This window comes from Bos javanicus, chromosome 8 (genome assembly GCF_032452875.1).
Source record: "Bos javanicus breed banteng chromosome 8, ARS-OSU_banteng_1.0, whole genome shotgun sequence".
Lineage (NCBI taxonomy): Eukaryota > Metazoa > Chordata > Mammalia > Artiodactyla > Bovidae > Bos > Bos javanicus.
The window spans coordinates 42786068-42802955 of NC_083875.1; positions in this window are offsets into that span (position 1 = coordinate 42786068).

The window sequence follows — 16888 nt, forward strand, 5'->3', positions numbered from 1 at the left end:
GGTGGAGCTATGTAGCCTATGGACTGGAGACGGGTGAGACCAAACAGTCTCAAGGGGTGCCCAACATACACCCACAAAGAAGCTTTGCATTTTCATTTATTCAACACTTATTACACTCCTATGCACTGATACAGGATCATGGGAAAACAGAAATGTTTTCTGCCATCAAGGAACTTTGTCTAGTGAAGATAATACAAACTCTGCACAATTTTTAGTACTATGAGTTTTTTTTAAATGCCAAAGCTTTCCAGAAGAGGTTATTCAACCATGCCTAAGAATTTGGAGAAAGTGGTTCCTGGAGAAAACCATGAACTGCATTCAACTGTGTAAAATCAAAGTCTTCAGTTAGAAAAGAAACTCATAGCTCATCTGGCCAACAGTTTACTTCAATCACATGAGTCTTTATTATTCCGAGACCCAGGACAAGTTAAACACCACCGCAATCTCCACTTACCTTGGGCTGTATTACATATTCGGGTATTATTAACCACGTGCACTTTTCATACCAAAGACACTGCATGTCTCTGAGCCTTTGCAAGTAAAATTCCCTTTCCAGGGTGCCCTTTTGCATTACTCAGGACAGACCAACCTTTTTTTCTTTTTTCAGATCTTTGTTTATGTTGACCATTTTTGAAGTCTTCATTGAATTTGTTACAATACTGCTTCTGTTTTATGTTTTGGGCTTTTGGTCGTGAGGCATGTGGGATCTTAGCCCACCCACCAGGGATCAAACCCACACCCCATGAACTGGACAGCAAAGTCTTAACCACTGGACCACCAGGGAAGTTCCAGAACAGACGAATCTTTTGCTGCCATATCATCCACTCTGAAATTTCATGGCTTTAAACAACATGTTTCTGCTCATTGTCATCACTCAAGAGTCTAGACTGATGACAGATTTATCTTAACATCGTTTCCACAGTTTCTGCAGTGGGGAGATGGGAAAATGGTCAATCACTACTGGCAGCTGAAGCTTCTACCTAGCATAGACAGGCATCACTTTCCCTCACATCTCATTGGCTCAAGCACAACTGTCCGTCAGCCACACTTAAATTCAAGAGGATAAGGACATGCTACTGTTGTGTGCCCAAAAGATAAGAACCAGAAATAGTCAAGGAAATAGTATTTAACAACTCAGAATTCTAAAACTTCTTCATCTGTTGAATTCCTACTCAAGCCTCTAGATTCAGGCCAGGTGTCCTCTATTCAAAGCAGCCTCCCTGCTCCATCCCTTCCACCTCCAGGCTGGTTAAAGAGATCTCACCTGTGCTCCACACACCGTTCCCTTACCTCCTTGCACGACAATGCTGCAGAGATCTCCTGTCTCTGCTTGTGTCCCCCAGAGTACTGAGAGCGCCCCAAGGTCAGCAGCTCCTCCTCACTCACCTCAGTGTGCTCAGCACCCAGCACAGTGTCTGCTCTCATCAACACTCAATGCATGTTTGTTGAACTGAACAAAATCAACACCAACAGAACTGAAAATAAAACTTCCTTAAGAATCCACTGTAACAGAACTAAGTGAAGCAACACACAGTGTTTTAAGCTTTCTCAATGCCAGTCTCTCCACCCTCGCTGTTTATCAAATTAAAGTGACACATTCGGGTGACAAAAAGAACTTCCCTTGTGCAGAATCTAAATATAAACATTCTAGAAAGCCTTTGCCATAATCCCTCTTGCTAGTCAAATGTACCTTGCCCAAATCCTCAAGTTTTTTTTTTTTTTTTTTCCTAAACCAAGTTCAGCAAGGGCCTAGATGGGGAAAGCAACTCATTTCCTGAGCTCTTTGCAAAGATGAAAATCAGGTCATAAGCAAAAGTCATTTGGAAATCTGATTTCTCTGTGGGCTCGTCTATTCTATTCTGCTAAGTGGGTGAATCCCACGAGCACCAGTCCTGTCTTTTCTGGGCTGTTAAGAAAGAAGGAGAAATTGTACTCACAAATTTCTTCAAGCCCAGGCCTCTTCATTGGTGGTCACAAAAATGTAGGCTGGGCCCACCATGGCACCAAACAGAGTCAAGGACACCTCTGCAGAGACCTCGTTGGATGAAAAGCTATGACCAACCTAGACAGCATATTAAAGAGCAGAGACATTACTTTGCCAACAAAGGTCCATCTAGTCAAAGCTATGGCTTTTCCAGTAGTCATGTATGGATGTGAGAGTTGGACTATAAAGAAAGCTGAGCACTGAAGAATTGATGCTTTAGAACTGTGGTGTTGGAGAAGACTCTTGGGAGTCCCTTGGACTGCAAGGAGATCCAAACAGTCCATCCTAAAGAAAATCAGTCCTGAATATTCATTGGAAGGGCTGAAGCTGAAACTCCAATACTTTGGCCACCTTTGTGAATAACTGACTCATTGGAAAAGACCCTGATGCTGGGAAAGAATGAGGGCAGGAGGAGAAGGGGACGACAGAGGTTGAGATGGTTGGATGGTATCACCAACTCAATGGACATGAGTTTGAGTAAACTCTGGGAGTTGGTGATGGACTGAAAAGCCTGGCACGCTGCAGCTCATGGGGTCACAAAGAGTTGGACAAAACTGAGCAACTGAACTAACTGACTACGGAGACACCGGGCTGGTAGTGAGGCAGAGACGATACTTACCACATCTCCAAGCAGGCACCCTGCGAGCAGCCCGAGGAGCCTGAGGAACTGTGCCTAGGCCACTATGTAAAGTGTGGTTCATGGGCCACACCTGGGGCCTCATTAGCAATCTGAATCTCGGCTCCTCACTGCACACCTGCTGAATCAGAACCTGCCTTTGCAGCAAGACTCCTAGGTGAGTCTTAGGTACCTTAGAACTGGAGACGCACTGAGCCAGGCTCCGAGTACACTTTATGGAAGAGTCCGATAGGTATAAGGACAGCTGGACCCATCACAGCCTCATCTGTCACTTGGGAGAGGTGAACACTCCTTGACCCACGCAGCATAGCACTGTGTTGAGTCACTGTGTAGGAGGCAGGAGGGATGGAGAGAAAGGAGGCATGATGGATCTGAGGACCTCAGGGTCAGGAGATCTGTGTACAGCACTCTTTATTACCTTGTGAGGCTCAGCTGGGGTAAAAAGGTGGACAGCCAGTTTACCAAGGGGTGACCTGAGAGACCCAGAAATGCTGCAAAACCATTTCTAAAGGCTCCAGACGCTTCTGGCCTCTTGCTCTGAGAGCTGCGCTGGTGTATCTGTCACAGCGTTCACCTTAGGTGAAGGGGATGGGGAGACAGGGTAGAAGCAGGATTTGTGCGTTGGTTAAGACCCCCCAAGTCATTGCTCTCCCTTTGGCAATAACCGGCATCTCCTGTGCATGTTGATCTCTTCCTCTGACTGTCGTTGATTTCTGAGTGCCATCTGTCTGATGTTCATGGTCTCTCCTTTCTCCACTGCAGTCCCTCTCACGTCACTGCCCTTCACATCACTTAATTGACTGGTAACTTGACTATCCTTTGATATGATCTTGTTTAATTCATCATTTTACATTTTCAGGATAGACTATTTTAGTCCATGTCATTCCATCTACCCTGAGATGAAGACATCTCTCTATTTGGCTCTTCTTTCAACATATTCTTATACTATACACAATGGCATTAAATATTTTGTGTGTTCTTTTTCGAAAGAACTGATATGACACATTGCCTGTAGTTACTTACAAGGAACTCACTTAAGGCAAGGTTGGGTAAAAAGCTTGCCGCATCAATTATCTCTGCTCACTCCTGTCTTGACAATCTCTCCATCTCCAATGGCAACTGACCTGCAACCTACAACACTAAAATCGCCTCCATCTTTAAAAAAAAAAAAACAACTTTCTTCAATACTATTCTTCCTGAAGCCTACTACCCCATCTCTTTCTTCCTTTCGGTGCCCTTAACTATCTTCTCTGCCTTCATTCCTCTTTTGCTGCCACCTAAGTGAACTCTCTGAAACATACACTGTGACTGCACTCCCATGCTTGAAGTCTGTGAGATCTTGCTTCCATTAATTTTGATAGAAATTGACACAGATATTGCCCTTTGCAGCTGAGTTTTGGCCTCACTTACCAACTTTAATTTCAAGTCATTCCTTTCATGCTCAAATTGTGCTTCCATCACATGGTGCTTTTGAAACACAGTCATGGTTTTTCTTGCTCCCTACCTGCGTTCATATCAATTCCTCTATCTAGATGACTTTTCCCTATTCATGCCTGATGAAGTCTGCTTGCCTCTCAATACTCAGCTCAGGTCACCTCCCTTGCTGAAGCCTAAAGCCTTGCCTCATCTCCTTTGTGTTTTAAAGTGTCTTAGCCATGCCTGTGTCTTCATTCATTGCTATGTGAATAATTGCATTCTGCAGTATGACCTTGAATGCTTGAATTTTTATTTTGCCTTTATACCCCAGCTTCTAATATAATGTCTGATATATTAAGGCACACAAATGTCCATTAAACTACATTTCAAATGGGTTCCAATTTTTTTTTATCAGTTTATTACATACTATGGTTTTAGATTCATAAGATGTTAAGAATTCAATTTAGAGAGTCATGTTACAGTGAGAGTCACAAATGCCACCAAGCCGTACCCTGTGGGGCCTTCCCAGGACAGGACCCCCCTATCCCACCCCTCTTCCAATGTCCTCTGCCTACATCTTGTTTATAGAAAACCCTTAGTCTCCCAGGCCTTCCCTGAGTTCCAAAGAATAATTTAATCAAAGTGAGAAAATGCAAAAACAAAGGAAAACAGTCAGACAAAACAAAATAATAATAGTTTAGCCATTAAACAAAGTCAAGGACTTCTAATTCCTCTTCAAGAGCTGTAGATAATATCCTGCATGCATGTTCAGTCCCTCGGTCATGTCTGACTCTTTGCGACCCCATGGACTGTAGCCCACCAGATTCCTCTGTCCACGGGATTATCCCAGCCAAAATACTGGAGTGGGTTGCCATTTCCTCCTCCAGGAGATCTTCCTGACTCAGGGATCAAATTTGTACCTCCTGCAGCTTCTGCATTGGCAGGCGGATTCTTTACCACTGAGCACCTGGGAAAGCCCAGATAATACCCTGAGACATGAGGAAGAGGGTTGCAGGGTGCAAATTGGCCCATGGACATTTTTCTGATTGGTTGGTGGTGAGGTAACTGGGAGTCAGCATCGTCAGCCTTCTGGTTTCAGACAGCCTGGGGTCTGCAGGCTTGTGAGCAGCGTATTGTTAACTTCTTCCACCTGCTGGGGATTTCAGTATCTGGAAAACAGATCATGTCCAAATCCGATGATGTTGACTCCCTGTTACCCCACCACTAACCAATCAGAGGACTGTCCATGGCCGATTTGCACCCTGCAACCCTCTCCCTCACACTGTCTTTAGAAACCTTTCCCTGAATACTGGGGCCTTTTAAGCATTAGCTGCCTGGACTCCCTGCTTGGCTCCTGCAGTAAATGCTGCACTTTCCTTCACCACAACCTAGAGTCTGTAGTTTGGGGTCTTACTGCTCATGGGCAAGCAGACCCAGGTTCAACCTCCAGGAAGCACACGATGGCTCCAGGGGAGTGTACACATCTGGATGGGCTCCATCCTCCCAAGGGAAAAAGGTCATGGAGAATGGCCAGGCCTCTTAGCCCTGACCTTCCTCTCCCTATCTGCTTTTGATTTAATCTGCTGAAAAAGCAGCCTCTCTAGCCTCCCTAACTGCCAGAGATGAACCTGGATGATTTGACTATCTGGAAGGAGGAAATGCTGGACCTGTCCCCCTCTGGCCAGATGGCCACTGAAAATTAGGCTAAGGTAGAGTAGGCAGCCGTGAGACCTCTGCACTTGGGCAATCTAAATAAATAAAGAGAAGGGAACCTGGAGAACTGCAGATGATTTTCACTTAAAACTTCACATTTGGTTTATGGAGCAGAGCAACAGATTCAGGCTCTATTGGAAGCTCCTTACAAAATCCTGATTCACAATTGCCCACTTGGCTGCCCCCAAACTTACTCTGTATGCTTCGTCAACTGCATTGAGTCTGGCTATTCAGAGCCGTGCTGTGAGAATTACTGAGTATTCTGAAGACTCAAATCTGAATGTAGCTGTGCTGGGGGTGGGCCAGTTTCTCAGCTGGCTCAGGGACCCTGAGGGGGCCAATGTGTTTTACACACAAAACTATACCCCACAGCTGCCCCCAAGACCAGAATGTGCAGCCATGAGTTTCAGCACGTGCCCAAGTCTAAATTTGGGTACTTTGGAGTTTTCAAACTTTCTGATGCTCTGATCAGCTTTCTTGTGGCCAGACATCAGGGGTACTTTTCTGCTCTCAGGAGAAGAAATACCTTCTCTCCACATGTCACGCTGGGCTTACATCATCATGAAACGATCGTGAAATGGACAAGAATTTTGCTAAATTCTCAGATGTGTTTGTGTGTGAGCCAGCATCTTGTGATCCTTATGTCCTCTATGTAAACAATTGCAGTGCAAGCTTTTCATTAAGTATTGAAATACTTATGGTTTTACTAGAGCAACACTTTATATATGTATCCATATTTTTAAATTCTGAAATTTTATTTTTTTTCACACCTTAAGATATACCCAGAAATTTACCTGCTGCCCTAAAATTTCAAATCTAACAAAACTGCATTCATTTAGAAACCATTCATCTATGCCTCGGAAATCCTCAAGAGGAGAATGAAAGTGACATCAATGAAGTCAACTTCCTATTGCAATGAATATTTCTTACTCTGTTCAAAGACTTTTTGAAGAAGTGGAACATAAATATGACAATTGAAATTGATGCAGGAAGCTCTGCATCAGATACTCCATCTACACATGAGGAAATTGAAAGAGTTGAATGCAAGCTGGCAATACTCTCTGAAACAAAGCTATACAGCTTGCCATCCATGAAATGATTGTGGTTCCTGAAGAAGAAAAAGCTTTTCAAAAACACTTCCTCAAAGTTGTCAAACAAAAGATGAGATTATTTGAAATTGTTAAGTCGAAGGGAAAATGTTTGGAGTCAGTTTATAAACAATCTCATCATCATCCTTTCCATAAAGAATCAAAGATTTATCAACAGCTGGAAAACTGCACCAAAGTAAACTCTCATCATGACACCGTATTTTTTTTTAATATAAACTTAACTTTTGAGTAATATTTAATTTTCAACTTCCCATGGTTGGTAAACTTTTCCTTTTACACAGTGTTTTTGAGTATAATTTATGCTATTAATTATAAAGTGAATTTAGAATAACCATAGATCCCAGGTGGCTTAGTGGTAAAGAATCCGCCTGCCAGTGTGGGAGATACAGGTTCAATCCCTGGGTCAGGAAGATCCCCTGGAGAAAGAAATGGCAACCCATTCCAGTATTCTTGCCTGGGAAATCCCAAGGACAGAGGAGCCTGGTGGGAGACAGTCCATGGGGTCGCAAAGAGTCGAACACAACTTAGCAACTGAGCACATAATGACAGTCCTGGCTTGATTATGGAGGGACAAGAAAACTCCTCCATCTGACGTGGAGGAGGGGCTAATGATGGAAGTTTGATGCCTACTGAAGAATAAGGAAGAAAGTGGTCTTTTCCCCCCCTCACTTCTCCTTTGATTATAAAACTGTAGCACACTAAGTTCTCGGGGCATGGCACCCTCTCGCCCCACCCACCTTTCTGCCCATAAGGAAGAAAGGACTAAAGGTAAAGGAACTATACATTGCCCTGTCTTGTCTTTTTTTTTTTTTTTCCAGGTCATCATTTTTTAGCTCAAATGTTTGGCTGATCCAAGGAAATAACATGGGTAAGATAGGATTTCTTTGTCGTTCTTATTTCTTAGGACACCTTTGCCTTCTTTCCATGTTGGAAGCAAGTTCTGGTTAGAGCAGCAAGTATGGCTTCTCCAGGCTATCAGCATCCCCACTTAGTTGCAGAGTTAACACTCTTAGCTTGTACTTGCTCATCTGGAACTGTCATGCATAGTGAGCCCCCTGGAGTTCTGTGCTAGAGAACTCCTTGAACACTACAGGTGAATGAGACAACAGAGAACAGAGACACTCACACAGGAAGCATCTCATCTGCTCATGTGTGAATTCCACTATTCCATCAGGCTTTACTTGCAAATCCCAAGTTCAAAGGCAGAATTACCAAATATTTTTTGTTGCTGTTGTACAACTCACTTTTTTTTTAATTGAAGTATAGTTGATTTACAATGTTGTGTTAGTTTCAAGTGTACACCAAAGTGATTTAGTCATATATTCTTTTTCAGATAGTTTTACCTTACAGGTTATTACAAAATATTGAGTATAGTATCCTATGCTATACAGTAAGTCCTATTTTTTTATATAGTAGTATATATAGATTGGAGAAGGAAATGGCAACCCACTCCAGTACTCTTGCCTGGAAAATCCCATGGATGGAGAAACCTGGTTAGGCTACAGTCCATGGGGTCGCAAAGAGTCCGACACGACTGAGCGACTTCACTCACTAATGTATAGATTAATTCCAAATTCCTAATTTATCCCTCCCTCCTTTTGCCTTTTGATAACTTCATTTGTTTACTATGTCTGCAAGTCCATTTCTGGTTTGTATGTAAGTCCATTTGAATCAGATTCTTTTTAGATTCCACATATAAGTGATATCATACGACATTTGTCTTTCTCTGGTTTACTTCACTTAGTATGATACCCACTAGGTCCATCCACGTTGCTATAAATGGCAAGATTTCATTCAAGACAGTGACAGCAGAGCATCAAACCATCGTGGGACTCTCCTGAGTGGGAACCTGAGCGACTGCACAAGTTATCACATAGCTGACGCTGCCTTAGGTATTTAAACAAAGAGGCGTAAAATGTGAGGTTCTGGAGAGAAGTCCCGTCTGAGAGAATCAGGTAGGGTGGACAAATGCAGGGGTGGGTAGGTAGGGGTGGAGGATGGGGGATGGAGGGTGGAGGGGGAGGCGCACATTCAGTACCATATAAATGTAAGGGGAACTCATTGTCCTCCTCAAGAGAGAATGATTTTGGATCCATGTCACTGTCAACGGTCCAGGGATCTAGCTGACTGGGAACAGATTATTCTCTTGAGAAAGTTGGCCTCAACATCTAAACATCGAGGCAAGGCAGTTGTTTGTTTTTTCATTATTCTATTAAAAATAAGCTTAAAGTCATACTTAATGTGAGATTATTTTATTTTTATATGCTACATTTTCTCTCTAAAAAAAAAACCTTCTCATGAAAGCTATATATGTTATTGATCAGTGCAATAAAAGTATCAGAAGATAATTTTCAGTTTTTGATTATCTAAAAGACATTTTAGTTTCTTTAATAAAATTGTAAAGAAATATTTCTATTTGCTGGTTAGTTTTTTTAAATGAAAATATGTTTCTTAAATCATATTGTTATTACTCTCTCTCTCCCCTTGGTTATTACTGTGAAATATTGAGGCACAATGCCCAGCCTGTTGTGGATGGTTTTGTAAATAGCTAATATTTTGTGAAAGAGTAATCTATCTTTGCTTTTCAAATTAGTAACATGTGGGCCTCATTTCTACTTGTGCTATCCAAACTAGGAGAAAATTCTTATGCAGCTCCATTATCAAATATAAAATACATTCCCTGTTTGTCCAGAGATTAGACATTGTATTTATACTTTAAAATAATATAAGAATTCAGTATTTAATTTTTTGATATAAATTTAAAATATTATGTCAATTACTTTGTAATGTGTCTTTTAATATACCAAGTTGATGTGTCAAAGTTCAAAACTAAATTCTAATATTTGACATGAAAGTGCAATTTGTAAATTTTTACCTTTTAATATTGAATTGAAATTATGCAAGTAATCTATGAGTCCTTACTCACTGTAAAAGATGCAAACGATACAGATAAATAGTGGTCCTCCCTAACAATACCCCTCCAGAGGTGATAATTCTTGTATGTTACACAAATTATTTAAATTATTTTCTTTGCATTTATATCATAATGTACATATGGAAATTTGGACTTTAAAAAAATGTAAGTGATGTTATTTCATGCTAACTTCTGAACTTTGCTTTCATTTTAAATTATCAATGTCAGAAGATTGTAAGCAGGTGGCATGTATATACATAGATTTAACATATTCTTCTGGGCTTCCCTGGTGGTCTAGAGGTTGGGAGTCTGCCTGCCAAAGCCCGGGACACACATTGGTTAAATTCCTGGTCTGGGAAGATTCCACATACTGCAGAGTGACTGAGCCCATGCACCACAATTACTGAAACCTGCATGCCCTTCAGCCCCATGCTCTGCAACAAGAGAAGCCACCTCAACGAGAAACCCACACACTGCAAGTAAAGAGTAACCCCCACTCGCCAAAATTAGAGAAAGCCCGCCTGTACCAATGAAGACCCAACGCAGCCAAAAATAAATAAATAAATCTTTTTAAAAAAACGTATTCTTTTGACTCTGCCAGTCCTCAGATATTTCATTATTCATTTATCCCCTTCCTAATAATATTTTGATTGTTTCCAATTTGTCACTCCACATACAACACAATAATAAACAACCTTGCCCATCATGCAAAGGTATTTTCAAGGATACAAGGTCAACAAATTAGAACTCATAGGTCATAAGAGATGTACTTAAAATTTTTTATGGATCCTGTCAAATTATTCTTCAAAAAGACTTAACCACTTTATAGTCATGTTCCAATATCCATGCCAAAACTTGTTATTTTGAATCTTTTAAAGTATTGGAAATAAAATGGGTGAAAACTGGTGTGAGTTCTCTTAGGAATTCAAGGAAAGTCTAATATTAAAAGAACCTATTGAAAAAATTACCTGTAGTAGCAGAGGAGAAGAATCATACAATACATGGCAAAACGCACTTGATAAAACACAGTTCCTTCTCTATGATGCTTAAGTGCATGTGTCATCCTAACTAGGCCATAAATTCTGGATATTTCTGTGAAGGTACTTTCTTGGATGAGATGATTTAAATCAGTAGACACTGAGTGAAGCAGAGGACTCTTCTTACTGTGAGTGGGCATCATCCAATCAGTCCTTTAGAGGAAAAAGTCCAGCCTCCCCTGAGGAAGACGGCATTCTGCCAGCAGACCGCCCTTGGACTTGAGCTGCAGCATCAGCTCTTCCCTGGGTCTCCAGACTACCAGCATTCCCTCCAGATTTTAGGCTTGCCAGCTTCCACAATCACAAGAGTCAATTTCTTAATATAAATCTCTCTCTCTCTCTCACCACAAAGACACACACACATGCATATATCTAGACAAACACAGAGATACACAGATACACACACCACATCTAAGATACAGAGACAAAAAAATGCCCCCAGGTAGATACCACCACCGCCACTCCCTTGACTCTATATGAACAGCAGTCCAGAATATGCTTGGTGCTATGCTTGGTGTCAGAACACCTGGGTTTCATGGCTGGTTTTGCCACTTACCAGCTAGCTCCTTGACTTTTTACAAAGTTGTCTATTATCGCTGAACTACAGTTTAATGCCTTACAATTTAAGAAATATCAAAAATATCATCCTATTCATAGATTGACAGTTTTTAAACTATTGTTCATTGATTACAATAGAATACACAGTACATTTTAAGTGCTTGCCTTTTAAAAAAAAACAAAAAGATTTTTAAAATTTATCTGGCTGAGTCACATCTTTGTTGTACAGGATCTTCGTTGCATCACGCTGATCTTTTGTTCCAGTATGCAGACTGTCTCTAGTTATGGCTTAGGGGCTCAGTAGCTCTGCGGCATGTGGAATCTACCCATGTCCCCTGCATTACAAGGCAGATTCTTAACCACTGGACCACCAGGGAAGTCCTAAGTGCTTGCTTTTTAAGAAACAGGTATCTACATAAACACACAGCATACACACTGGCCTTTCACTCTTCTTACAGATTTTATATTTACAGAGAATTCTGTCTGTGTGTATGTATGTGTATTTAATGAAACTGTCAGCTATGAGAGTAGAATACTCTGGGGTTTGTCTGGTCTTGTTTTGTTTCTGTTTTTGAACTGACATGAACAAAGATTAGTGCCCCAAGTTTTGGTTGAGTGTGTGTGTAACCTTTTTTTCCCAACCAAAAACACACCACCATTGATGGGAAGAGTCAAAAATAAAACATAGACTCTCAGTTCAAGGAACTATCCAGACTCTGACTTGAGGATAACTTAGTTTTAATATTCCAGCATTCCAGAAGTCAGGCCCAAGAATTCCCCAACTGACAAAAAAGACAGCTGACAGATTTGATCACACAAAAAACCATAACTTCTGAGCAATGGAGGAAACCATCAACTAAGTTAAAAAGACAACTGACAAATAGGGATGTTTGTAACATGTATAACAAACAAAGGATTTGTATCTAGAACATATAAAGAACTTCTACAAATTGCTATGAAAGACAAATTTCCCAGCAGAGAAATAAGCTCAAGATGTAAACAACCAATTCATAGAAGAAAAGCAAGAAAATCCAATAAACAAATGAAAAGATGTTCAACCTTACTAGTAATTAGAGAAATGCAAATTAAAGCCATATGAGCTATCTTTTTCTATCCTCATCACATTCGCAAAAACTTGAGAGCTTGACAGCATATAGTACTGATTGAGGCGCCTGGCATTTTTGTGCACTGTCAGTGAGCAGGTAAAGATTGGCAAGTCTGATGTGTTTTAAATGCATATGCCCTCCACCTCACATCTCCCTCTTTCTCTCTTTTGTAGATGAGGGTGTTACAGGAAGATGGTTACTGTGCAAGCCTGGAGCAGAGTTCTCACAGAAGCTGAAATCTGCTGGCACATTGATTTGGGACTTAGCCTCTAGCACTCTGAGAAATAAATTTCTGTTGTTTAAGCCACTTGGTCTATGACGTTTTCTTATAGTAGCCTGATCCGACTAAGACACCAAGCAAATGGTGAAAATCAGTCACACGTGGTCCAGACTATGAGACTAATAAGCAGTGAGGCAGGTAAGCACGCCAGCACTGGACTGTACCACTGCTCTCTCCCTTCGTGGGGGGCATCGTGCGGGTTTGCCCTGTCCTGGAGGCGTGCCCCTCAGCCACTGTCACTGTTAGTCCTGGCTTTGTCAATGCCACTGAGCATTTGTGTTTCACAAATCCAGTTGTCAAGACCCCATGAGAGCTGGGAAGAGGGAAGGCTAGGATTCAAACTAATCCTTGCCCGTTTGAATTCTGCACTTTCCTCTCTCAACCACACCACCTGCTCCTCCTCTGTGCTCAACAAATGTGTGTTTCACTGGATGCAATAAAATAGCAAACACAAGTTCATTCTATTTTTTTCCCCACCCTCTGGCTGAAACAAGCAATTTCATCACAGAAAATTTTATCGCTGTTAGCCACTCTGGTGTGGATATTGGATATCTCAATCACTCAGTAGCGAGTAGGCTTAGATTCAGCCTAGGTTCTGTGCCTTTCTTCTCTTCAAAGGGTTTTTCTACCTTAGAGTTACCTCCATTTCACAAACCTGCCAAATGATAGTGATAACAAAAACAACGACCATTTAGTAAGCAGTCTACGTGCCAAAGACTCTGTGTGCTAAGCACTTCACACACATCATCTCATTTAATCGTCACAAAAACATCTTTGTTATCCCCATTTTTATAGCTCAGGATAGAGAATTAGGCCTCTTGCCCAAGATTACACAGCCAGGCAGTTCAGTAGCTGGAATTTGGTCTCTGATTTGAATGATTCTCTATACTCTCTTCCCCAATTTGTGATGTGCTTTTTAAAATATTCTGTAAGCAGGAGATTAAGAATTATGATTGTTGGGGTCACCAGTAAGAAAGACCTCAAACTTCATTTCAGATGATGAGTTGATTTCACACAGTTGAATCTTCTCTTCTAAGTTTATATTGAGATGGTTGTCTTGTTTTTCTGGTTACAGTAGAAGGACACAGATTCAGCACAACCTACCTTCTTCCACGGGGCTTCCCTGGTGGTTCAGACAGAAAAGAATCTGCCTGCAATGCAGGAGACCTAGATTCGATCCCTGGGTCAAGAAGATCCCTTGGAGAAGGGAAGGACAACCCACTCCAGTATTCTTGTCTGGAAAACTCCATGGATAGAGGAACCTGGTGGGCTACAGTGCATGGGGTCACAAAGAGTCAAACATAACTAAGCACACACACACAACTTCTCCCATAAAGTCTTTTTCCTCTCCCACACTTACCTCTAATGGGAAACAGGAATGCAATTTAAAACAAGTGAAATGCTAATAAAACATGAGTACCATTTAATAGGCCTCGATGAAAGTGAAAGGGGAGAGTGAAAAAGTTGGCTTAAAGCTCAACATTCAGAAAATGAAGATCATGGCATCCGGTCCCATCCCTTCATGGGAAATAGATGGGGAAACAGTGTCAGACTTTATATTTTTGGACTCCAAAATCACTGCAGATGGTGACTGCAGCCATGAAATTAAAAGACGCTTACTCCTTGGAAGGAAAGTTATGTCCAACCTAGATAGCATATTGAAAAGCAGATACATTACTTTGCCAACAAAGGTCTGTCTAGTCTGTGGTTTTTCCTGTGGTCATGTATGGATGTGAGAGTTGGACTGTGAAGAAGGCTGAGCACAGAAGAATTGATGCTTTTGAACTGTGGTGTTGGAGAAGACTCTTGAGAGTCCCTTGGACTGCAAGGAGACCCAACCAGTCCATTCTGAAGGAGATCAGCCCTGGGATTTCTTTGGAGGGAGTGATGCTGAGGCTGAAACTCCAGTACTTTGGCCACCTCATGCGAAGAGTTGACTCATTGGAAAAGACTCTGATGCTGGGAGGGATTGGAGGCAGGAGGAGAAGGGGACGACAGAGGATGAGATGGCTGGATGGCATCACTGACTCGATGGACGTGAGTCTCAGTGAACTCTAGGAGTTGGTGATGGACAGGGAGGCCTGGCGTGCTACGATTCATGGGGTCACAAAGAGTCGGACATGACTGAGCGACTGAACTGAACTGAACCATTTAAATATTGAAGAGATGTATTCAGATGTAGATAAAAATATGATTATTTGTACCCAGAAGAGAAAGCTTCCTGTTAGCATTAGCATGCTGTTACATGGCCTGGTGATTGCAATGGAGATCAAAATACCTGACCAAAAAAACAATGACATAGCATAATCTCATCAGACTGGAAGGTACACTAATTAACTGAAAATGCTTTCTTTAAGAAATACAATATAATCTGTACTGTACAAGGAGAGACAAGGCTATGCTATGGGGGAGTCAGGTTAAATTATTGTTGTAAAATGACCTCCTGCTTATCCAGAATGTCTGGGTTCTGGAATGTTATGATGATCAAATATTGACTATTGATTAGTGCACCAAATACTTCAGAGAACTAGGCAGATCACTGATATGCTCTCAGCCCGGCATTTCCTCACATTTATATTTATTTATTTATTTTTATTTGTCTTTACCTGTGCTAGGTCTTCGTTTCCATGTGAGGGCTTTCTCCAGCTGGGACAAGAGGAGGCTGCTCTTCATTGAGATGCATGGTCTCTCATCGCTCTTCTTGCTGCAGAGCATGGGTTCTAGGTTGCGGGGGCTTCAGACCAGAGATCGAGCCCATGTCCCCTGCATTGACGAGAGGACTCCCAGTGACTGGACCACTAGGGAAGTCCATTTCCTCACTTTTAAAATGAAGCATTGCCTGTTTCAAAATTTAATAGTTTGAGACTGACAGAATGTTGACAATTAAAGCTATGGGATGGGAACATGGAGGCACACCATAGTATTCTCTTATTTAGGGTAGGTTCAAAATTTTATACAAGATTCACAAAACAATCTGTGCTTAAACCAGTTTTCTGGGATGTCAAATATAGCACAGATGACCCTTGACCCATATATATCCCAAGGCTGTTCCAGTTCTTCAGATTCACAAAAATCATGATAGCTTAGAATTTGCTCTGACCACCACCACTCCCTCAAAACCTGAGCAATACAGCAGGTAAATATAAAGTAAATTGATGTGTTTTTCCAGACCCTCAGTTAGAGTGATTTCACATATAGGAGCAATTGAAAAGTGGGTGATCCAGTAGCTTCAGATGAAAAACTCATGTCCCTGTATAGAAGATGTAAACTTTTGCCTTATCAAAATGACACCTTGCAGTAAGCCAGGGACATGGGCCACCTGCAAATGCATCACTATTAAAACAGAAATTGTGAAGCATGGTCCCCTAACTCAGACACGCCCAGAGTGGAATTTTCTCTATTTTTCTACAACTTAATCTGATTTCTATTTCAAGTTCCCTTTATGCCAGAAGAGCATACACTGAATCACAATCTATTGGGATACTACCCCCTTTTTTAGGGGTGCATGTAAATCTGAGGGGAGGAATCAAACAATCATTGTGAGAAGGGAGATATCATCTCTTCAGGTTGGCAATTGCTGAGACATTTCAGTTCCATCAGGACTTCACTTACCCATCAAAGCTATTCCTGGGTTGTCCCTCATCTCCACAGAAAGTTTGGGTGCAGCTCTCTCAGCTGCAGCCAGGATCCACTGAGAGGCAATTCTAAGGCATCAGCTCCACAATGCAGGAGATACAGGTTCGATCCCTGAGTGGGGAAGACCCCCTGGAGAAGGGAATGGCAGCCCACTCCAATATTCTTGCCTGGAGAATTCCATGCACAGAAAATCTTGGTGGGCTACAGTCCATGGGGTAGAAAAGAGTGGGACATGACTAAATGACTAACTCTTTAACTTTTCAGCACCACACTGAACCAGATGAGACCAGAAGACTGTATAGGACTCCACATGCCTCAAATTATTACACAGGCAGCCACTTCTCTGGTCCCTCCCACTTCTGTGCTCTAGGATGCCATTTTGGGCAGGAGGCTTAACATGTCTTTCTTCTTGTACTTCCCCAGTTGAATAGGAAGTGCTCTCACCACCAGATGAGTGATGATTGAGAAAACGCCCTCTTCCCTTGACACCAAGTCACA